Source organism: Electrona antarctica (genome assembly GCF_951216825.1).
Source record: "Electrona antarctica genome assembly, chromosome: 7".
NCBI classification, from domain to species: domain Eukaryota; kingdom Metazoa; phylum Chordata; class Actinopteri; order Myctophiformes; family Myctophidae; genus Electrona; species Electrona antarctica.
Window position 1 is genome coordinate 55,342,992 of NC_136812.1, and position 13,361 is coordinate 55,356,352.

At 42.3% G+C, this 13,361-nt stretch overlaps 1 long non-coding RNA gene across 1 annotated transcript; it reads right to left on the bottom strand.

Annotated features, from left to right (window-relative positions):
* Positions 1-12,471: 12,471 nt before the first annotated feature.
* LOC306927036 lies at positions 12,472-13,051 on the bottom strand. The gene is made up of 3 exons (XR_013790479.1): positions 12,995-13,051; positions 12,770-12,802; positions 12,472-12,574 (listed from the first exon to the last, which is right to left on the bottom strand). It is a non-coding gene; the product is annotated as an uncharacterized lncRNA (long non-coding RNA).
* Between the last annotated feature and the right edge of the window lie 310 nt (positions 13,052-13,361).

The window sequence follows — 13,361 nt, forward strand, 5'->3', positions numbered from 1 at the left end:
AAAAGCCCGGACCTCAAAATTGAGGTCCGGGGCTAGGCTAGGCTAAACTTCCCCTCGCTCGAGCCATTGAGTTATATTATTATTATACTTCCGGAAGTCTTCCGGGTGCTTCAAAACGCCACTGAGCAACTTCCACTGAAATGAATAGCGGGGGGGCGGGGCTAACACTCCAGTTCGGTCTCTATCCTTTATATACTCTATGACCCACCCGGGCCAGACAGGTCCTCAGAAGACACTTGTCTTGATGCCCCTCATTTCTGCAGCTTGTATGTTATGCGGAGGAGCTCTGTGGTGATCCTCATCTTCTCCACTTTTCGCTGAAGAGGAACATTAGCATCTAAAATGCTTGCATATTTTTGCATAGCTTGCCAAACTCTGCTTCTCTTTAATAATGGGCAGCTCTCCAAAATCCCCACCCTTTCCCGCAATGAGGACATCAGCGATGACCGCTGTCCCTGCGATGGTGTTACGGTCCACATCGAGCTCCTCACAGGTCCTCGTCATGCTGCGGGTCTTCTTGAAGAATTTGAGGAACTTTCTGTATCGATGTATCACACATCCTCTGGGCTCTGAACTACAAGAGAAATATATAAATTAAGACCGTTATAATTCAAATGATGATCAGTACTACATTCCAGGCTTAAATTGATCTAGCCCTGGACACTTCATTTTATAATAGGACCAGCCTTGACTATGGTAAATGTAGCCGATATGAGATTGTGAGCTGGTGGAATATAACTTAGCAGATCTACAAGCTCATAGTGCAGCACTCGGTGCTGCGGTAAGCTTGTAGATCTGCCAAGTTATCTTAGCATTATGCTTGATGGGGAAAAAAGACACGAGTCATGACTATGGTATACTGAGTTTATGATGGCAATGTGACTGCAGTGTCACAATAAAAGATGCTTCTACTAAGATGAAAATCTTCCATAGACCTTGCCATGTGTGAGAGTCTGAAAGCTTCCTAATGTAGGCTATAAAAAGGAGGTGCATTTAACATTTTAGAGCACTTACAAAAACATTGGTGCATTATGGTGCTGCAGTGTGATGTAAGCCAGTGTTTCTCAAATTTCAAGGTTCCCCTTTAACTCTGACAAAGCATAAATGTCCTTGTACACTGTCAAGAATTAGACTCGTATATGGATCAATTTAGAACCCCCTAAAGGAAACCCACAAGGAGTCCCTGAAATCACGTGTGTGTGTGTGTGTGTGTGTGTGTGTGTGTGTGTGTGTGTGTGTGTGTGTGTGTGTGTGTGTGTGTGTGTGTGTGTGTGTGTGTGTGTGTGTGTGTGTGTGTGTGTGTGTGTGTGTGTGTGTGTGTGTGTGCAATGTGAGTGTAATGTGTGTGTGCAATGTGAGTAATCTTTTTTTACCTCGCTTTCCAAATGAAGGCTGCTTCTTCAGCTTCTTCTTAGGCCTGCGGCCATCCGAAGAGGAGCCTGAATAAGACGACTTCCTCCGTCTCTTTTTGTCTTTCCTCTTTTTATTGAAGGAATCTGAATCGGAGTTCGAGGAGACGGAGGAATCTCCACGGCTCCTTTTGCGTGACCCTTAAAAGTTAGCAAATGTAAAGGTTAAAAGCAAATCTATGCGTTTGTTATTTCCATCCTTTGTTATTTAAGACATGATAATTGCAGCAGCACCACAAAACCAATAACATGAGTACTTAAAAATGTGTCATCACCTCACCATATTATATTGATATTCTGATAATCTGTTTGGTTCCAAAACCCACCGCCCCCAACCTGTATCCCTGGGCTGACATATTGCAGCAACCGTAACTCAGTGAGTCACAGATGGCATTCTTGATTTGATTTAGCACAGTATATACATGGGCCACATGAGGCCCCCACCATAACTTAATGCGGCCCACAGGTTATTATCAGAATACTCATATAGGCCTACTATTGATTTCAGCTAATTACTAGTATTAAAATGTTATTGTCCAATACAATGGATTTGTATTTAGTTCATACAGTGAACATAACTTAACTAAATGCATTTGCATTTTAATATTTCTTTTAACTTTTTTCAGGATTATCAAAAATAACAAAATATTATTCAGGACTTAAATTCAAATATAGCAAGAACAGCTGATTTACAAGCTCAAAACACATCTCACTGCGACGCGTTTTGAGCTTGTAGATCGGCTAATTTTTGCTACGACAGCAATGTGGCCCTCTGAAGTGAGTGTGGAAATAATAGTGGCCCTCCATCGTCACAGTTTCCCACCCCTGCTTTAACTAATCAAGACTCCTTTAGATTGTAGTTAGAGCCTTCTGGGTGCCGGCCTCTGAGAAGCGAGCCTTCTGGGTGCCGGCCTCTGAGAAGGGAGCCTTCTGGGTGCCGGCCTCGGAGAAGCAAGCCTTCTGGGTGCTGGCCTCTGAGAAGAGAGCCTTCTGGGTGCCGGCCTCTGAGAAGAGAGCCTTCTGGGTGCTGGCCTCTGAGAAGAGAGCCTTCTGGGTGCCGGCCTCTGAGAAGAGAGCCTTCTGGGTGCCGGCCTCTGAGAAGCGAGCCTTCTCTTGATGGAAGTCTCGCTGCTCCTTGATGAGTCTGTTCTCCTCCTTTAACAGACGAATCTCCTCTTTGAGGAGCCGGTTCTGCCCTTTAATGTGGTTGAAATCACTCTTGAATTTCTCCATGGTGGATGACGTACTTGTATGTTGAACCTCTTCAACTAAAAAGGATGCAGAAAGATGTATTCAATACTTTGACTGTCTTTACTCCCTAATTTGTAGTCAGTCAGAAGCTGTTCTCGCTTTGAAAGTAATGTTCGACTTGCCCAAAGGTCATGCCCACGTGGCACCGAGTGCCGCACTACGAGCTTGTAGGTCTGCTATTTTTGAAAAATCATGAAAATGTGGCCCAAATGTTTGAATATATTCTTTCAGAGCGAACGTTTTTAACCCAAATTTTGCTTCTGTGGGGGGTCCCTGGAACAACACATGTTCAGATGGGGGTCGGTGGCCAATTACATACATATTTTTGGGGGTCCTTGACATGAAAATGTTTGAGAACGACTGAAATAGAAACATGGGTTTTTTCAGAAAACTGTCATTTTATATTTAGATTTAGATTTAGAAGACATTTTGTAGAATTGTCCTCGGGTCTAAATGGGTTAAAACCATAGAGAATGAGATAAATGAACAGTGAGCAAAAAATTAAAGCACCCACTTGCCACTTGCCACAAATTAAAGCACCCACTTGCCTGCTCGCTATCACAGCCACGGCCACAGAAAGCTTATAGCTCTCTTTGAGAGGCAGTGGCAGCGGTGGCCGAACGGATTGCGGAGCGGTCTTGATACCGGAAGGTCGCCAGTTCGAATCAGCGATCCGACACGTTCAAATTACCACCGCTGAAGTGCCCTTGAGCAAGGCATTGAACCACTACCATGAAATGTTCTACGAGCAGGGCCAGCTGGCTGGAAACAAGTTCTTGAGCTTAGCCCAGATACCCTGGGTAAATATAGTAACTTTGCTTTTGCTTTGCTTTGCCCCATTTACATGCAGAAATTAATTCAGAATGAATGGATCCATTCCAGTCATCAGAATAAAAATGCTCATGTAAACACCTCAATTGGAATAGAATATCCCATTCCGAATGAATTTTCATTCCGGTCTGGAGGGGTGGTATATATCGTTTGAATCGGTATAGATCTACCATATAAACACTGTATTCAGAATGCTACTGGGAGTTTGGAATACATGTATTATTTTTAAGGCTGTCAAAGTTAAGGCGTTAAATCGTGCGTTAACGCAAACCCCTTTTAACAGCGTTAATATTTTTAACACGCGATTAACGTGGGTGAAGTTAAGTGTCACTACATATATCAAATATCATTTGAATTGCTATGCTAATGTGGCAGGATGGGCTTGAGTTCACTTCCCACGCTGTCACGGCCCATCCCCCGCCCACTGATTAGTGGCACGGTGGCGTTATAAGGCGGCGTGTCTTCCGTATGCGTCAGCTGTCTGTCTCTCTCCCGTCGGTGTGTGAGTGCCACGCCACACTCTTCCCGGCTGGGAATGATTCCACTGAAGTGGGAATTCTAAACTGAGCTGTCCCATCGGGTGACAGCGTGTTGACGTGCACATCAGTGCAGCCTCGGGGCTACTGACTCGACCTACTCGCTCCTTTTGGAGCCCTGTGTCGGCGTGCGGTGAAACTTCACCACGCCACCCAGTTCTCTTCTTATCTGGTCTGCCGCTGTGGGCATCCCGACGGTGCGTGTCCCACTCATTTAAAGTGGGCCGACACACCCTGCTGCTTTGCTGTGGTTTACCCTTCCAATCCAGTATCCACCCCCTCCGTACCACCGTGTTTGTGAGAGCCATATCACACGGCCACTCGCTGCTCCGAGGCCGGACCTTGGTTTATGATTCCCATTATCTTGTATTCTCTTATCTGAGCCTATATCTGTATATATTTATATGTATTTATATATTGTGTACTATATGGTATATATATATTTATATTGCAGTCTATATCCTATCCTAATCAGAGAATATTGTCATTTTAACGTGCCTCCTACTGAAGTGCTGATAACCCTACATATGCACTTTATAGTCACCAGCACTTTTAAGCACATTGGAGGCGTCTATTTATATTGTTTTGAACATTCCCATGGGTTGATGAATTGACTGTCTTATGGTTTGAATTGTTTTATGGATTTAACGACATAACTGACCAATGAATTGAAATAAAGACTGTTGTATATTTTGTTACACACGTTTCTGCCTGCCTTCATATATATATATTGTATAACGGATCTGTGTTGGGGAGTCATTACGTGCTCCGGGTGTCCAGTATTGTATCTTAGTAAATATCTCCTGGGGCGCAATTCCCCAGGTGGCGTAGTTGGCTAGTCAAATCAATACCACCCTACCACACTAAGAAAAAACAAATAGCAATATTCAATATTCATCATATGATCATATATGAATATATAGGTTTGTTTTAGTCATTGGGTAAGGTTTCGTTAATTATCTGGCGTAGTTTAAGGTAGACATTGTGTGTTGTCCACACTGATCACATCCATAGGCTTTCTCTCTGGTGTGAATTGTCTGGTGTCGTAAGGTTGGACATGGCAGAGAAGTGCTGTCCACACTGATCACATCCATATGGTTTCACTCCAGTGTGTATTTTCTGGTGTCTTTTAAGGCTGGACATGTGAGAGAAGTGTTGTCCACACTGATCCCATCCATAGGGTTTCTCTCCAGTGTGAATTCTCTGGTGCCTTCTAAGGCTGGACATTGTAGAGAATCTGTGTCCACACTGATCACAGCCATAGGGTTTCTCTCCAGTGTGAATTTTCTGGTGCTCTTTAAGGCTGGACATTGTAGAGAATCTGTGTCCACACTGAACACATCCATAGGGTTTCTCTCCAGTGCACATATACAGTGAGTATCTGGTAAATATATGTACATATACACTATTGAATAATATAAGTGAATATTAATTAATTGTTACTGAAGCAGAGCCATTATATGATTTATCTTGCAAAAATGTTACTTGCTTTAATATGATGTTTACTATTGCCTCTCTATGTATGTTACTGGTTGAAATTGTCATGAACACAACACACTCCTACAAGCCACAGATACAAAAAATTACTAATTTTAAGACCACACACTACTCCTTCATATCTGGACTTATAATATCCCCTGTTACATGTTTAGAATGAATTTGCAGTGTAAGTTCAACTTTAAATTGATTTCACCTTAGTACCTAGAAGACAGTGGTCTGGTTTCTGTACAGGACTGTTGTTTTGTTGTACAGAACAGTCATCCGTCTTCATAGACCTGGTCATACTTAGCGTTCCACAGAGCTGGGTATGGGGATCGGAAAAAGGTGTTCCACCTTTTGGTCGCGTCCATCGGGCGTATATTTGGCGAATCTGGGTTGAACCAACTTGATGCAGTCTTGGTAGGCTAATTATCTCGGGACAGTTTCCAGGACTGATTGATCCGTGGTCTTCATCACAAACTTAATGGTGTGACGATCTTCAATCCAAGTGAATGTGGCTTGTATCAGGACAACCTCATCAGGGTTTGCTGTAAAATAACCACTCAGAAACAGGTCGTGAGGTTCTGGGGGATCCTGATTTTCTGTCCACTCCGTCAGCGAGACCCTTTCTGTATTCTCTACCGGCGTCATGCCCAGGAACCTGATGAAGCTGTCAACAGCCTCTTGCTGTCCCATGAATATCTCCACGTCTCAATCATGTTTACGTTCCAAGTTGTCTGGATTTTTCCAGGCGGTGTCAAATTTGTCCTGGCTCATATTGGCTTCATACATGTAGTCTCCTGGGGTAATCATCATGCTCTGGAGCTTAAGTAGCTTAACAGCCGAGCTTTCAAGCTTGGCTGTTTCATTCGTCCGGTAATGGAGAACAGCGTCAAACACCGGAACCATTGGGGGAAAAAAAACAGCACATTCTAGCAGGCACCAGATGATCAGCTCCTGGTCATCCTGGAGATGGCGAAGGAATGGCCAGACCCACTGGTGGATGATCCAGTTTTGTTCTCTTTGGCGCACAGGAGGAATCAGCTCCACAAACAACTCATTCATGAAGAATGTTGGTTCTTCTTCACGTGGGTTCTTGCAGATAGACCGCCATTCTTCTTCCCCACGATCGTTCACCTGTAACACTTTACGTTCATGCAATTGGTCCCGCACCTCACGCGCTGAGTGGGATGTGTTTTTGCATGTAAACTGGAGCACCAGGTATCTTGCGCTACGGTCACCCAATCTTGATTTGAAGGTGTGCTTGATGCATTGCACTTTGGCATCCAAAGGTATGAGCAGCAGGACAGGATCCGACGACTTGGGGGGGCCTAGCTCCCATGGTATGGCCGGTGGGGTTTGTTCCTTTATGATCCCTGTCGTTATCTGCCGGGTTTCCTCACGAGGTACTGTTCCTTTCCTGGCATTAAATACAAAGGAACTTTCTGGGTCGTCTTTCTGGGGATACGCAGTATCCAACTGAGTATCATTCAGCAGCTTGCTCTTCTTCTTTCGTGTATCGTCGTCATAATGTCCAGCTCAGTGTCAGAAAGCCACGCCATTGTCTCTGGTCCCACGTGGAAGAGGCCAGCCTCTGAAGGAGGTCTGTACAGAGGACAGGTGGTAATTATGTGGTCGGCAGTCTGCTCAGGCTCGCCACACTCGCATGCTGCGCTGTCTGCCAGGCCCCACTCCTTCACAGACGATTTGAAGCGTCCGACCCCAGTACGGAGGCGGTTTAACAGGGTCCAGTGTCGGCGTGGTAGGTGTTCTCCTTCGACTCCGTCTCCCGGGTCTTGGGTGTAGCAGTGCAGACGTGTGGGCTCGGCCGACTCCCATTCCCGCTTCCAGGTGGTTGCCAGCCATGCCCTTGTCGACAGGTCCTCAGGGATGGAACCAAGCATGTCTTGTGCTCTCCTGTTATAGGGGTGGCGGGACTTGAGTCTATTTGGGGGCGCTGCCTTGGTTGTTTTTTCGTGCAGGATATGCGAGTCGTTTCCCTTGGCTTTCCTTGCAAGTGCGAGGGTTGCAGCCTCTCGTCGAAGGCCGGCGGGGGCAATTCCTGCTAGGACTGGCAGGTAGGGCACAGGGGTCGGCTTCAGGCAGCCAGTTACGATCCGAAGGGCATTATTGATGACAGGGTCAACCTTCCTCACGTGTGGGCTTCTACTCCAGACTGGAGCACAGTACAGCTTGCTCTGCAAATCCCAGTATGGTAACAGTCCGAACTGATCACCCAATATTTTTTTATGAAAACACATGATTATTATTATTTATTATTACCATTATTATTATTATTATTATTATTTAACTTTTAAGCACATTGGCGACATATTCATTGTTTGTTGACTACTGGTTTAAATCACATGGAAGTAAAAATTATAACTAAATCAGCCATCTGTGTGTCTGATTTTATGGGGCTAACGTTGCAAACCCCTGGACTGATCTGTACCCAATCTTTTGTGTACATTGCCAGTAGGCCACAGAAGCATCTGCACAATTTGTTCTCACATAGGTTTCAGACGTTTGGAAATATTTAACTTTAATTTGATTGATTGTATAATTATTTACACTAATTTGTTAAAATATGCAAATTATCTCATTAAATATGCACAGTACAAAGACGTCATGAGCAGAAATGGATTCTGCTGAGAAAACTACTGTTTACATTCAGGGAAAGCCTGGAGCCAAAATTCTCTCTATGTCTACATATAGCCAAATTATGTATACATTTGCTACGGCCAATACCTCGCAAACCATTGGGCCGATCGGCACCAGATTTCTTGCGTACATTGCCAGAAGGCCACAGAAATATATCTACTATTTGTTTCCACGTATGTTTTATACTTTTTGAACATATTCAACTTTAATTTGATTGATCGTGCAATTATTTCCACTAATATCTTCAAATATGCAAATTATCTAATTAAATATGCACAATACAAAAAGGTCGTGAGCAGAAATGGATTCTACTGAGAAAATGACCTTGAAATCAACTCTTTATAAGACCACTGGTTTCCAAAAAGTATTGTCTAGAAGTCATATAAAGGATATACACACATCACAGTTTCATAAGGGGTAGGTTTGTTTAAAGAGTGATAACTGGCATTAAGCTACTGAATTGGAAGGGTTATCATACCAAAATATAAACTAGAGACATGTAGGAAGACAAAAATATAAAAAATGTACGGCCACCAAAATGGTACCAAAATCTTGCTTGGCCCCTGGACTGTGATCATTGTTTTGTCTTCTGTTTCTTTCCCCAAATGTGTCAATGTCCAAAGTGGTGCAGCCAATCTACTAAGGGGTTCACAAATAGGCCTCACTATAGTCCACTGTCCTACAGGTTTGTTGTGACTGCGTGCACCTCTTTTCACGGTGACTCTCTTATTTCTGTATGCGGTGCGTGTGTGTGTGTTGTGGTCCTAGGCTTTACGTGGGCATAGTACAGTAGCTTATAGTTTTAGCTTATAGCCCCGAAGCCCCCTCATGTAAGGTTGTTGCTCCCTGGCCAATTGACTCCGTATTTCTGTTTCAAATATTACTACTACAAACTGCTGACAACTGTTTTGTACTTTGGCTATATTGTGGTTTGTGAGTATTTAACCTATAGAGTTGTTGCTGGTTACATACAGTTAGCATATATTCTTGTAATGTGTGTATAGTTTAGCATTCTTAATAAACAATTGCTTATACAAATACCATAATGGATCATATCATGCTACACTTTGTTATGTCGATCTGCTGTCTCGTCCACATCAATTGAATGACCTAAAGCTTTTCCACACACATCACATTGTGTGTGGTGTATCTGGTGTTTTTTAAGGTTAGACATTATAGAGAAGTGTTGTCCACACTGATCACACACCTAGTTTTTCCTCTCCAGTGTGAATTATATGGTGTGTTTTAAGGTTGGACATTTGCGAGAAGTGTTGTCCACACTGATCACATCCATAGGGTTTATCTTCAGTGTGAATTCTCTGGTGGCTTTTAAGGCCGTCCATTCGAGAGAAGTGTTGTCCACACTGATCACATCCATAGGGTTTATCTTCAGTGTGAATTCTCTGGTGGCTTTTAAGGCCGTCCATTCGAGAGAAGTGTTGTCCACACTGATCACATCCATAGGGCTTCTCTCCAGTGTGAATTCTCTGGTGTGTTTTAAGATTTGTCAATTGAGAGTGTTGTAATTTGAAGTTAATGTACACAATTAACAATGGCATGAGCCATTTATAATTTATAATAACCCCCCCCCAGCTAGCAAGTCATGGCGTGACGCTGGCGTGAGGCGGTCCCCGCGTGCCGCCGATCGTGTCCTCCGCCGGGCGCGTGACGCGCCGTGGCCGCGACGTTCTTGATCAGCGTTTCACGCTAATTTTGTTTCTTTATTAGGAAATAAAAGATTACAATGAAAACATTTAGACAGCCATGTTAAACATAAATAAAGGCACATAAAACAACAAGGAAATATTTAAACAGCCAAGTTTAGAATACAAGTGGTTGATTTTGATGTAATTTTGCTGAGAATGCACTTTAGGACCACACTTTGAGAACCACTGGCTCCTAAAATCTATAAAACAGTAAAACACCAACTTTCCTGAAACCACCAGAACATGTTGTTGGATAAGATTGTGTCCACAATTCCACACTGTATTAATCCATTTAGACCTGAGCTGGATTCTACAAAATGTCTTCTAAATCATGACAGTTTTCTGAAAAACCATATTAGTGGTTCTCAAATTACGTCATGTCAAGGACCCCAGAAATGTTATGAAATTGGCCGCAGACACCTATCTGAAAATATGTTGTTCCAGGGACTACCAGAAGCAAAGATTTGAGTTAAAAATGTTTGCTCTGAAATAATATATTCAAAGATTTGCACATTTTCAGGTTAAAACAAAATAGCAGACCTACAAGCTCGTAGCGTGAGGATTTAGAAGACTTTTTGTAGAATCAGTTCTCAGGTTTAATTTCTTAAGTCTATAGAACACCAAGTCTATTCTGTGTGGAGTAGTTATGTTAGTTATGTAGGCCCAGTCATGTTGCAATTACAGTTACACAGCAATAAACAGAACACATAATAGGCATGCAATATTTGTTAAACTTTTCAGGAAAAAACATTCAGTTGCTTGAAAAAGTAATTACTTAAACTCCATTCACATTTCAAAACCAAACTTTTATCCTGGTTCAGGCCTGAGACTCTGATGGGTGCAGGGCCAGGCCAGGCTGAGTGCCCACACTTTGACTTGAGAGCTACTTTCAAAATGGCATGACATTTTGAATGTGGTAATGTTCACCTACACAATATAATCATGTGAGAATCGTGATCTCAATTCTTGGAGGAAAATCGAGATTCACCTTTGAGCAAGAAATCGTGTAGCATACAGTCCCATTCTGTTGGTCTGTACCAGGCTGACTTCTAGAGGTACCTCTCAAAACCTTTCATGTTTTATATATATATATAGTTGTGGAAATGTAGATCTGCTGTTTTCAAAAGATTGAAAACTTTAAATGATACATTATGCATAGTGTATTTTCTACTTTTGGTATGTTAAGTACATTTTGATACCAAACATGTGTACTTTTTCCACCACTGAAGAATAATTACATTACATTTGTGTAAAGTTCTACAATAAGCATTAGTGAAAGTCTTTTTACTGTGTTTACGTTTTTGCTTGAAAAGGAACCTTAATTGTTTCTGTTGAGATGTATTGGAAGTGATCATTAATTGTCTGTGTATATAAATATATCATTGTCACTGTATGTATATTTATATATTGGAATGTATGATCATTAATTGCCTGTATATATATATCACTGTGTATATTTGTATCTATACCTTTAAGAGCACGTGACCTGATACCGGTCACGTGATCGAGTGAGCTGTGTATATAAGGAAGTGAAAATAAACATACAGCTCTCAGCCATTGTCTGGGAGGCAACAGTATATCTGTCTCTCTGAGTGTTTGTCCTCCGTCATGTTTCAGGCTAGCTTTGAGTTTGTTGTTGGTTTGACGCGATGCGCTAGCTTTGTTTAACAGTTTATCTCTCTCTCTCTCTTTCTGGACAAGGAATACACACTGAAATAGCCTAGGTAGGTGGGTAGCCAGCCACTAGCCAGGTGAAACACAAAGAAGTGAACTATTTCACACCTCTCAGACCGGGACTATATGGGGAATACCGTGGGAGAGAGAGAGAGAGACCATTTGGAAACCCCTATAGCGGTGGGTTTTAACCCTTTTCATGCCAAGGTTATTCAGCATTTGAACCACGGACCACCGTTTGATGAGCTGCCTGCCGTGCCTGGCCGTTTCCTTCCTTTATGAAGCCCGACTGGTGGTGGCCAATGTCTCTGGCTCTCCGACCCCAGGTTCCCGTCACTGCCGACACTGAAGTCCAAGATCCCCCACAATGAGTCCTGAGAGCCTGCTGTGTCCACCGTCTCCCTCTCTTGCTTCATGGTCGAATTTCATGACTGCATCTGCATAGTAAAAAAAAAGTGCAAAGTCAACATGCTCCAATCCATCTGCAAAAAATAATTGCCTGTACACCCACTAGTTTAATACAAATCCATCTCCCTTCTACACCCCAGTCATTTAAAATGTCATGATGGTAACAAATTAACAATGGTACACAGTTACACATTGTTGGGTGCCAATTTTCTGTCCTTGGTGAAAATGAACAATTACCTTAAATTAAAGAACGATGTCTCAGCTCTGTACAGCATGTCACCTTGTTTGTCTGTAAAATTAAATCAAATTCAAGTCAAATTTCTTTCAAATGTAACGGCAAACTTGAGGCAAGAGAGCTTGTAGATCGGCTATTTTCAGCATGCATCTAAAACTACATTTCATGATGACTAAAATTACTGTTTCGTGCTGTAATGATGCGGTGTGGACCGTGTGGTACCAGAGAGACAACAGCAGGATTCAAGGGCCAATATATACAGAAGTTACACAAAATATATGGCTTAACCTTGTTATGTAGCTGCTACTGTTGTGTAGTACTTTGCCATGATGTAACTGGAGTAGAAACCAGGGACAGGGCGGTAGAGAACGCAGGGTTCCAGTCCTGAGAAGTTTAGAGAGAGGAAAAGAGTCCACATTTCCATGCTGTATTGATGTGGTACCATAGGAGATAACAGGCAAACATTGAACAAAATAATAATTCAGTGACACAATGTCTGCTTGTGATTGTTTGCTAAATAAAGATTAACATTAGCATTAATATTTAAGTCCACAGTCATCACAGTAGGCCTATACTTACTTTAGAAAATGCCTGAGTTTCATGGTGCAAGTTCTGAAACAAATTACAAAAAAATTGATTTGCAGCTAAATGCTGTTGTTTATGTAGCCTACACAAGCAACATATTAAATCTTATCTAATTCGAATAATTGTGTTTAAGGACTTTTATCAACATAAGACAACATAAGAAGAAGTTACAAAAGAACATAATACATATAATTATTGTTCGCTACTAAACAATTTTACTTCTGATATGAGGTTGTTTTCTCCAGCCTCCACCGTCTCCCTGTCTTGCTGGAACGTACATGCTCAGCTCTGTACAGCATGTCACCTTGTTTGTCTGTAAAATTAAATCAAATACCAGTACTGGTAACTTTTTCCTCTTGTGAAGCTGCAGTAGCTTTCTCTTTCTTTCCAACGGAGCTAGATGTTTTTAAGCCTGTTAAAATAGCATGAGTAATACGTTTGCTAAACCCCATACCCCCGTCCAAACAATGGATTATCCAGGTAGCTAGCTAGTTAGCTAGAGAACACGTGCAATTACACTACACACGGTAGATATCGGATATAAAAATACACTGACCTTTCAACTGAATTTCTCCGGAGAAAAACA